Raw genomic sequence first — 11014 nt, forward strand, 5'->3', positions numbered from 1 at the left:
CTGCCAGGCAGCCCTTCCCATTCTGTTCAGGTGCGTCCATTTTTTTAAAGGCTGCTACACAACAGTTGTGTCTCAGCATAGTTATATTGCTGAGCCCCGCTATATGTCTGGTTCCTGTATACCTGGGTCTGGCACATTTTGGGCCTACCACATGTTGCTTTTGTGGCTCTGTGTCCTGACCAATGCAGGAAGGTTGGTGCTAGTTGTTGGTCAGGCTCTTTTACTGTTTGGCTGGTGCTTCTCTGAGGTCCCTTAGTGAGCCCAGGGGGAGACCTGGGCTCATTAAGGGAACTGAGGAGGACATGTGACCAGAAAGAGGATGAATTCAGGGAGATAAAAAATCAGCCCTTAGCCAGAACAGTCAGCTGGCTCTGCTCCCCAGGCAAAGAAGTGCTCCTTCCTGCAAGAGTGGGTGTAAGGAGGCTGGTAGAATAGACGAGATCTTGCATCACAAAGAGACCCAAGGTGATGGTAGAAGCCTACATTAGTCATTGAAGGGTTTATGTTTGCATTTTCTGCTTCACTTACTAAATGACTGAGTTGTGGTTGGAGGGCCAGTGGGAGAAGCACATTGTGTTGAGCCTGAAAGGGCCAGGGATCCAAAAGGCAGAGAGCAAAGGGCTGAGGCTGGGAGGGCTGATACCCAAGTAGGATATAAATTAGAATAAAGTCTGTATGGCTGTGATGGAGGCTGGGACTACAGGTTTCCCTTGCCGGTTCTGAGCATCCATGCTTACTATTCCATATAATATTTTGACTACCACAGTATACAGTTTTGAGTAACCAGTTTTCCATGCATCAGCATGCCACCTGTCATTTCAAATCACCTATGCTCTTGCTAGCCACCCGTAATGCTCCCATCTCCTCACGCACATTCAGTCTCGCATTGTGCTTCATGCCGTTAACATCCAGTTGCAGGTGCTCCGCATTTCTCGCCCGATTTCTTTGCATTTTGCCCTTAATCATGGCCTCAATAATAAGGGGAACCTGTATAATGAGAGCCCTTCCTTAAGGTACAGTTAGGACCGGGTCAACTGTGAATGGGGCCTCAAGACCTGTAGGGCCAGGATCAGCACCAAGGAGGCAAGTTTAGTGCTGGCAGGGCATAAGTAGTGCGAAGCAGCCAGTGGGGTCCCTATGAAAGTGGATGGATGGTTGGGTGACATTGTGGCGGAGAGGAGAGGGGACCCACAGTATAGAAAAGCAAGAGAAGTGAACCTACAGAAACTGCCACCAGTAACGCTCCAAGGCTCTGTGGCAGTCTCCCTATGTGATATTAGGTGTAGAAGTTGAGACTGAAAAAGGAAGTATGCTGAAGGACTGGGGTGAAGGGCAGGATTAGTTTGGCCAATACAGGGAGCTGCCACCACCCTTGGGGCCTGTCCTGTCACCTAAGCTAGAGAGAGAGATGGAGGTTGGTCTCTACCCAGTTGCTCAGCACTTGCTGTTGGCCTGTGCTAGGCAGCTCCCTACTCATTGCGCTGGGTCTTGGGGTTCACGCACTACAGGCTCCTTGCTTTCCCCAGACATTGTGTAGGGATCCTAGGCACCAATTCCTCTTCAATCATCCTCGTGTGTCCAGGTACCTATTTTTTTTTATCATACAATGAAGCTAAGGGGCCAATCACCGACAGGAAGTAAAACCTTAGCACTTGGTAGAGAACTCAGAGGAGCTCAGGGGACAAGCTGATACAAGGGGCATAAGTACTTTAGGTTACTACTTTTTGTCTTGTTTTCCCCTCTTTCTTCTACTTTGGCTTCTGGTTTTGAGTTTTAAGGATCATCCTTAAGGTTCATGTTTGTGAAACTTCTTCCTTAACCCTTGATCACTAGAGAGCTTGCAGTTCATTAAAGCGAAGCAGTATTTCTTATGCATTTTCTTTTCCACCCAAGAACAAGAGTTTTTAGAAAGACCATACATCATGAGATTAGCAACAAAATTGTGAGCACTGGCATCATTGCATTTCCCTCTTCCTCTCTCTGTGAATCCATGTTCCCTGTCACCTTCCTCTAGGACTCCAGTGACTGCCTGATCTAGTTGCCTAGACACAAGAACGTCTTCAAGGTCAGGAATTCCCGAGCATCTTCATAACCATCTCCTGTGACACCTCCATCTAGGCCAGGAGCCTCTGAGAAAGACAGAAATTAATGAAAAAGAGGAGAGGACTCCAAATGAAGACAGAAATAACTGTCATATGAGGGAGAAGGGGCTGAAGGACTTATCCAACCCACAGCCAACACAGTAAGAAGCCAAGGAATCCTATACATGTCCGTTGTGGATCCAGGAGGCAGGTTTTTCTTATGGGCAGGGAAGAATTCAGTTTCCCAGGCATGTAACCCTGTTTACTACCACTATGCACATGTATACTTTAGAGCAAGTCCCAGAAGAAGATACGGGAAGATGAAACCTCCTTTGTTGAGCCCCAGTAACTGAGTGGTTCCGGCACTTACCCAAAAGGCTAAAAATAGAGGTTCTGGGGCTACCTGGGCTCATTCAGGTGTGAGATCCGTGAGCCTCCATGACTTCCCAGCACAGCAACCTAACTACTAGGTTACAACTTGTACACTTTTGGGTGAGCAGTGCTCTTTGTATTTACTAGTCATTGAGAAAATGGAAGGAGGGCAGTGCAGCAGAGTATTTCCTATCTAACCAGGAGCTATTCTGCATGCAAGAACACAGAATCTTTTGCAACCCCATAGCGAGAACTGAGCCACAAATCTCTATTCCCTCACCATGGTTAGTTGCCTTCACTTATGCTTGTGACTGATCCAGAACTCTTCTGATGCAAGGGTAAGTGCAGATGCAGCAGAGAGGCATGTCCAACAACAGTGGGGGTGCAACAGAGTGGGTGAAGGACATGGAAGCTAAGTCCCACCAAGCCTCTGAACCAGATCACCCCGTTGTATGTGTTCAGTTTTTTTACACAGTTGTCTTAAAACATGAGAGGACCTTTTCCCTCCAGAGTGTAACACCTGACAGTCATCTGCATGGGCCACTTGAGTTGCTGGATTATGTATGCTGGCGGGCATAAATACCCTGCTAGTGTGAAGCCTACTGAGCATGCTCACTTTTTGTTCCCAGCACATATATCCACTTTCTAGGACTGTGTGAAACACCATTGATTCATTTCCACATTAGTTTCACTGTTTCAAAGGGACAGTGTTTAGTTTCATCATTTTTTTTTTTCATTTGGGATCACTGTCCCATTTCGTTTCATCAAAATGGTTTTGCTGTTTTAACGCATTTCAGAGTTTTGCCCAAAGGCTGTAATTGGGAATCATGAAAATGCCTAAAACTTTTTGTCATTTCTTGCCTGATTTGGATGAAAATTGCAGGGATGGTAGCCCCTTCTGAGGGCATGAAGCTTTCCCAACTTCAAGGATAGAGGTGCAGAGGTTTCTGGGAAGCTGCACCTCAAACAGTTCAAAGGAAATCTTGTATCACTTGATGGCAGTTGCAGCCTCCTGTCATCCAGTGTGTAGATGTGGGGGCTCACACCCCCTGGAGGCTGCAGGGCTCTGCTGGACTCTTCCTGGGGGAGTGGATTCCCAGATCTGTGCGTGGGATGACAGAAGGCTGCCCCTGCTGGCTGGCACTAGTGCTGAAGCCAAGCAAACCTGGCTTTGAAACTTGAAATGTTTCAAAACTTTTGAAATGTTTTGAGGGCCCTCCTTTCATTTTGAAGCCTATTTTTTTCATTTTGATTTTGGTTTTTCAAGCTCAAAACACATTGAAACAGCTTCAAAACAAAACACCTGGTGAAATTCCACACATCACTACTGTGTAGGGTCACGCTGGAAAGGAGGAGCAGAGATAGTTAGAGAGTAGAAGTAGGTCCTTGCTGGACAAGTGGAGAAACACTGAATGCTTACCTGGATGGCATTTCTCTGCCTCTCTGTGCCGTGCTAAACCTTGAAGACCATGTCCAATCTACTCCAATATACTGGGGAGCCATCCAGGCATCAATGAGATGATCCATAGTGATTCAGATGCCAATCAGGAAAAGAGACCATCAAAATAGCTTGACACTACTTTTTCACTCCCACCCTCCAGTTCCTGCACTTTTGAAAAATACTGTGGGCATAGAGGCATTGTGATAGGAGACATGACTAAGCCAGTCACTGGTTATTTCCACAAGGGTATTTGTATACTGTACTCCGATTGGTGGAAATGAACCATCAAATGGGGCTGCAGCTCAAGACTGAAGGGCTTTGGATGAGTTGAGGTGCAGCTGCTCAGGTCAGGAAATGCTGGAGCTGAAAACCAAGGTCAACATGCAGAAGAATGAAAGAAGGCTGTGTGAAGAAGTGAATAAAGACAGAGAACCAAGAGTTAGGGGTAAAATCAGGTAAGCAAGGGGGAAAAATTGACAATAGGCAATGGCTCTATCAATACTCCTGGTGGGAAATAAAGATCAGGGGAAATGTGGATCTGCTGTCAAATGATGAATATGAGCTGAACTAAGAAATGCAAAGGAGGAAATGAGTCATTTCTAGTTTGCTTAAGATATCTTTCTCTAGATCCCTCTTAAACACATGCATACAAATGCCTCCTCTAAAAACCTTAAAGCAATAAATATCAACATTTTTAGCCACTAGTGCCCCTAGTGGCTAACACCATTTTATTAAGAACAAATCATACCTTCTTTGTTAGGGTAGCAGGTTTGCTAGCTGAGTATGATGGAAAAAACTTACCTGAATTTACTAGGTTTGGGGAACTAGTGCCATGCCCCTACATAGGGAGAAACAGGGGCTATATTTACAAGTAGGCAGTTGAATCACTGCAAACAGAAGTCTTAGCTGGGACCCCGCAAAGGTCTTTTGTGTGCCCATTGTTACTGAACACCCAGTCTCTTGAATTTCCCTCTCCCATTCTCCTAGCTGGGAACGCTCACCCCTGGAGTCCTCCCTCCACTGTCACACTTTCCCAAGTCCCTTGTGCTACAGCCATTCACAGCATCCTGATAACATCATTCCCTGAGCTGCAGCTGTCTTTTAACCCCTACAGTTCCCTCTCCCTGGCACATGCACCCAGAATTTTCCCTTCTCCTTTCTGTTATCATCAGCCCCAGAAATCCCCACTTTATTTCAATCCCACACCCAAAAGTACATTTCCTATCTGAGAGTCCCAGAGGAGGCCACTTTCCCTGTAATTTCTCTCTCTCTTCTGGTTTCAGGGGCTGCGTTTAACTCCCCATGATCCTCTCCACCCTGTCTGCTTGAGGCCAACTTGTATCTAAGATCCCTCCCCAATCCTGTGAGCAGAAAAGCCTGGAGTGGTCAGCACAGAAGGCAAGAAATAGATATGTTGTGACTTACCCTGTCCCCACCAGGACCGGGGCCAGAAGAGGAGGGGAGGGGAGGGGAGGGGAGAGAACAGAAGGGCCTATCAGGAGATTCCCCCGCAAGTGCCTCTTTAAGGGGACATCTGCACAACTCCCACACAAGAGTTTCATGCAGCTCCTAACTGGCACCTTGGATAGGATTCCTTTATAGCAGGGGTTTTCAACCTGTTTTAATGCATGTTGCCCTGTTGGCTGGACACAGAGTGGGGGTCGGAGGTGGCATGTGGTTGGACATGGAGCGGTGGGGGGTGGTGCATGGCCAGATGCAGAGCAGGGGGGGGTGGTCTGCGGCCAGACATGGAGCTTGCTGCCTTGGGGGTTGTGCTATGGGGTGGGTGGGTGAGGGTGGGGAGATGCAGGCAGGCAGGGACAAAGCGCCACCACCCACTCCTCCCTTGCCCAGCCCACCCTTGCGTACTGCCTAGGACCTTTCCAAGTACCCCCTGGGGGTATGTGTACCCCCGGCTGACAATGCCTGCTTTATAGGTCTAGTGCAGCAACTGGCTATGGGGTTGCCACAGCCTCTTATTACCCCATCACCCCCTTGTGTTCCGGGGGCCAGTACCTGCAATATGGATCCATCAATCTTAAAGCACTTAGAATCCAAAAAGAAGCTACTCTTCCCTTGGCTGGAGCTGCAGCTCAGTATTGAAGTCTCCACTGAGCAGCCTGGCTGGCCATATTCAGTGTACGGAAAAATCACCCTGGTCATCCCCTAGCACTGTTCTTTCCCTGTCAGCCTTACAAGAAATATTTAAAATTTGTTCATCCCTGTTCAAAAAGTCAGTCACAATAGTTCCAGGTGGGGTTGCTCCTTTGACTTCTATGGCCCAGCATGTATTTTGGACGGAAGACTCCTAATCATTCAGCATTTAGACTCCCACGGGATATTATCTCAACACAAATCCATTCGTAGAGTGATGACACAGAGAAGACATCTTCAACGTCGTCATAACCCGTGTCTCCAGGAAGAAGGGCTGGGTCATCTTGCACAACCTCAAAGATTCCTTCACTTTTAAGCCAGGGCATGCTCCATTCTGAAAAATATCCAACAGAAACAAATGGCAGAGAATATGTCTAATATGAGCCCACAAAGATTCACATAACCCATGTGCAGCCTACAGCATGTGCTGCCACTGGTCAACCAATTCTTCTAATTGAGCCCAGACAAGTTTCCATTCTTACTCTCTATGCTTGCAAGGGCTACACTTACATTCTTTGCAGCACAGATGCTAAGATTCAGGATGAGTATGAGAGCATTTGTGACATCTTTTGGGCAATGCAGGCAACTCTTCTGGGAAATGGAGGATCAGGACTTGAGTCCATCAGGAAGAAGAGGGCCTGGAACACAACTCTCAGAGTTAACCTGGGAGTGCTCTAAATAGCAGACAGCTATGAAACAGTTGGGTGGCAGTGGAATTAGGTCCTTGCCTTCCTTAAAACAGGAACTGGGGTTCAGAAGCACACCTGGTCAGGGATAGTTCTAAGGATGGATGCAAGTGAAGAACACCCTTGCTCATCAAATCCTGTCGACTTGAGAAATGACTTTGGTGAGACACCCTTTGGAGGCTCCTAATTCTCTTCAGGAACTGTGTAGGAAGCCTAGGCACCGATCTCAGTTTATCTGAATTCCAGGCACCCGGTTATTAATGAAAAAAATCATTAAATGGAGCTGTCAAATGGGATAATTTGGATTTTATATTTATAGTTCTCTCTTATTCCAAGGTTTTACATTGGGATCAGTAAGCCATCCTAGCCTGGAGGCACCCAGGGAGGTAGGTTCTTTTCAGCTGATGGCACAGTGTTTCTCAAAATGAATCTTTGGCATCTCTTCACTCCAGGCACCTATTCTTTGCCAGAGTTTTATTCCTTGGGGGTGAGGGGGTCTTCAACAGCTGTCCGTGATTCTACGCACATGGGCAAGATGCTCTGAGGACCTTATGATGCTGATAAAAAGACTGCAACTCACTCCCACATTGTCAAAGATATTCTACAAAGAAAGCTGTGGGAGCAGATCGGCTCCTGTGCTGTGATCTGCTGGGTTCAAGAGAGGGGTCAGAAACTAAAGGGTTGGATTCCTTCTTCTCGGTGATGGGGTCACATTTTCTTCAGACAATGTCTATACCCCTGGGGAGTCATCATGCCAGAAGGAAACTGAAGAGAGGATGGCTCCCTTCACCATAATATATCTTCAGAGCAAGGACGGTGAGTGGAGGACATTGCAAGTCTCACACAAAGCAGATTCAGAGTTTATTCTCATTTAGTTCACAGAACTGTATAATCCATCCCAAGACAATTCCCTGCAGGTTGTAAGGCAGTAGCTTAGCACTTGGAAGAAGAGTTCAGGGGGCTTTTATGACAGATACTTACACGCTTCATGTCTGCCTCTCTCAGGATGGCTACTTTAGACTTTTGGCTTAAGCTTTTCCACCCTTTGGTTTCTGTATTTGAGGCCTGAAGTTAACCCTGTTTCATGTCCTGAAGCTTCTTTCTGCAGTAATAAGGGCTAGAAAACTGGCTGATCTTTAAAGGGAAACAGGATTTTTCTTGTGCTCATCTTCCTTCATGAGCTGAGGATTTTGAAAGACCTCATGTTGTGAGACAAGTGATAATGTTGTGAGCACTGGACATACTGCCCTTCCCTCTCACCTGTCTGTGGGTCCCTGTAAGTCTGTACGTTCTCCTCTCTTTCTGCTGGGACACCACTGAGTCCAGAAACAGGAAAGTGTCCAATGTTAGAAACTTCTCCAGCTTCATCATAAACTTCTTCAGTGACACCTCCATCCAGGGTAAAGGTCTCTGAAACGGAGGAAGGAATCACAGGACATGAGAGCTACTCCACTGAAGACAGAAATATGTGACCTGAAAGGGACAAAAAGCTGAGGGGCTTCCACTGCCCAGAACCATGAGGCAATGAGAGACCACAACATCCACCACAAACTCACTGTCATAGGATTGTTGCATAGGTCAAAGTCAGAAGCATGTTTCAAAGTTTAGATGTGCTTTTACACTGTAGGAAGGAGGCAAATGCTACAGTTCAGCTGGTGGGTGCGAGGAAGTTGTGGGAGATCAAAATGAGGAGGTCAAACCTGAGGATGAAAATCTGAGTGTACATTGTGCATAAGTTTATTATTCTTTGTGCATTAACTGCAGCTCACCCTGCCATATAAGTGTTCATTTCAGTGCTTGCATGCACTTTGGGTGATGCTCTCTTATTTCCGGTTCTCGTAGGGGCACTTTTACATGTGCTCCAGAGTGGAGTGGGGGAGGTACCTTAATTAGAGTGGTTCCAAAAGCGGCTGTATATAAAGCACAGCTGCATCTCTTACATCAGCATCCCTGCTCTTAAAAATAGCAGTGGGGTGCTTGAACTAAAACGCATTCAACAAGCTTGAGTTCAAGTGTTGCCACCGCCATTTTTGAGTATAGATTCACTGATGCAGGAGACCCAGGAGGCTTTTGGAGAGCGGTAATTGTCATGTTCCAGCAGACTAGATGAAGCACGTCTGCAGCGTCTGCACTTGTGTAGAGGTGCCAAAAGTGTCCATTTTTGCTGCCTGTGGGACATTCTGTCACCTATGTACCTAGGGGGATTGTAGTGGTGGGCACACAGACTTGCCCACATGGAAACATAGGTAGTCATGGGGACTTGGCACGTGAACCAAGAGCCATAGTTCTTACTTGCACTGATTATGGACTTGTAACACAGTCTAAGGATTGAAATGGAGTCATTCAAACCCAGAACAACCAGACTTTGTGTCAGGCACCGAAAAAGGCTGTATGTGCCCCCCTTTTCCCACCATAGCTCAGTGGTGAGGACACTCACTAGGGAAGCCAGAGATCTTGTGTTGTAGGCCTTATTCCCCTGTGGGGAAGGAACTAAACTCTCTCAGTCTAAGCCTTTATCTTCTATGGTGCTTCTTTAAAAGCGGAGCGTGCCTGTAGATGTGCAATGATGCTCCTCCAACATGCTGTAAATAACGGAGTCTGCTGTGTGTGTTCCAGCAGCCCCTGTGTCTCATGGGCTCAGTGCCCCTTGCCTCAAAATGGTGGCAGGGGTGCTTTAATTAAAGATCATCAAACGAGCTTTAGTTAAGCAGCACCAACATCATTCTGCAGTGAAGGATGCTGAATACACAAGACAAAGCACTGTAGCCACTTTAATTAGAGCATCTCCAATAGCCTCTCTAAATAAATTCCCTCCCAGCCCCTGGAGCATGTATAAAGATGCACTGAGTTACTAACATTAGTTGGAGAAAAGGAGTGAAGGGCATCACAGGGAGAAGTCTCCCCAGAAGGAATCATCTGTGGGAGAAGGGGGACAGGGTAGAATCCAGGTCTTCTGGCAACTCAGATAAATTGTCCAGAAAGAAAAGAGGTCTTTTTGAAACAAATTTTGTTTCCAGTCTCTTCAACTGCATAGTTACTATGGGCAGTGACAGACATGGTGTCAAAGAAAAAAATAGAATAAAAGAAAAGAAAACGTGCTTTACTGGAAAAGCAGCACATTAGTGTAACCCAGACGTGCAGCAACTGTATAGATCAGGTGCTTCTGTAGATCTTTTTGTGGTTTTATCTAAAATTGATTCAATCAGCTATTAGATAAAACTATCAAAAAAGCCCAACTGAAGCACCTGATCTATATTGACACTGGGTGCGCCAGGGCCAGCTTAAGTCAATACCTCTTCTGGGCATGCGCTGGGCTCAGAGTGGGGGTGCATGGAATTTAAAGTACAGCGCCGTGTTTTGTTTTGCGTTTTTTTTGTCTGGTAGCAGCCACAGTCACCCACATTTTTCAGAGTACAATTCCTTTGGGTCCGTAAGTGCCAAAAATACCCTGTAGGTGACCGAGGAAGGAGACACTTAGATCACCAAGAACGAACAGAATGTCACCCTTTATCACACTATTAGCCCTTCAGAGAGGAGACATGAGCAGATGGATGTATGCTGCATGTAGTCTGCAGACTACACACTGTCCATACCATACCTAGCATCGTATTCTTGTATTTTGGCCTAAGTCCTGGAAAAGAGCAGGAGGATAAATGTGGCCCTCAGACCTTCCAGCCCCTACAGATGAGCTGTGAGGTTGAGCTCCCAGAAGACCTAGCTTCCTAGTACTTGGCCCACAGAAGATGGTTAGAACTGATTTTTCCCCCCCTCAGTTTCGAAGGACAGTTGCTGACCACCACCCCGGAGGCTAAGCACTACCCAGTCCTCTCCCCAGAACTCCTTTTGAAACTGAATCCCTTCAACTTGCATATAACAGTCATCAGATAAAATGCAGTGGCGTAATTTCTGCCCCAGTGGGAGCTAAGGTACAAGCTAGACCTGAGGTCTGACTCTTTCAAAGTGGCATGCATCTCACCTAACCCTTCTTCTACTATCTTCAACCATCCCTCCTGGCCCCACAAGCCCTCTCTTGACTGTCCAGGGGGCAAGCTTCAAAAGGAGGGCCGCAGAGATTTTTGGATGATTCCCAAGCTGCGGGCCAAGGGTTAGAGCCTTGCTTCTTAAAATCAAAATGATGCAAATTCAAAGGCCTGAACTCAGGTCCCCCCTCTTCAGATTGAGGATCTAAAGTATTTAGTTGCTGGGCTTAAGATACTGAAGAGCTCTCCTCCTCCCTGAATTTCAACTCTACTACTTCTGGGCTTCAGTATGGCTACCAT

The sequence above is a fragment of the Alligator mississippiensis genome, chromosome 4 (genome assembly GCF_030867095.1).
Source record: "Alligator mississippiensis isolate rAllMis1 chromosome 4, rAllMis1, whole genome shotgun sequence".
Taxonomy (NCBI): domain Eukaryota; kingdom Metazoa; phylum Chordata; order Crocodylia; family Alligatoridae; genus Alligator; species Alligator mississippiensis.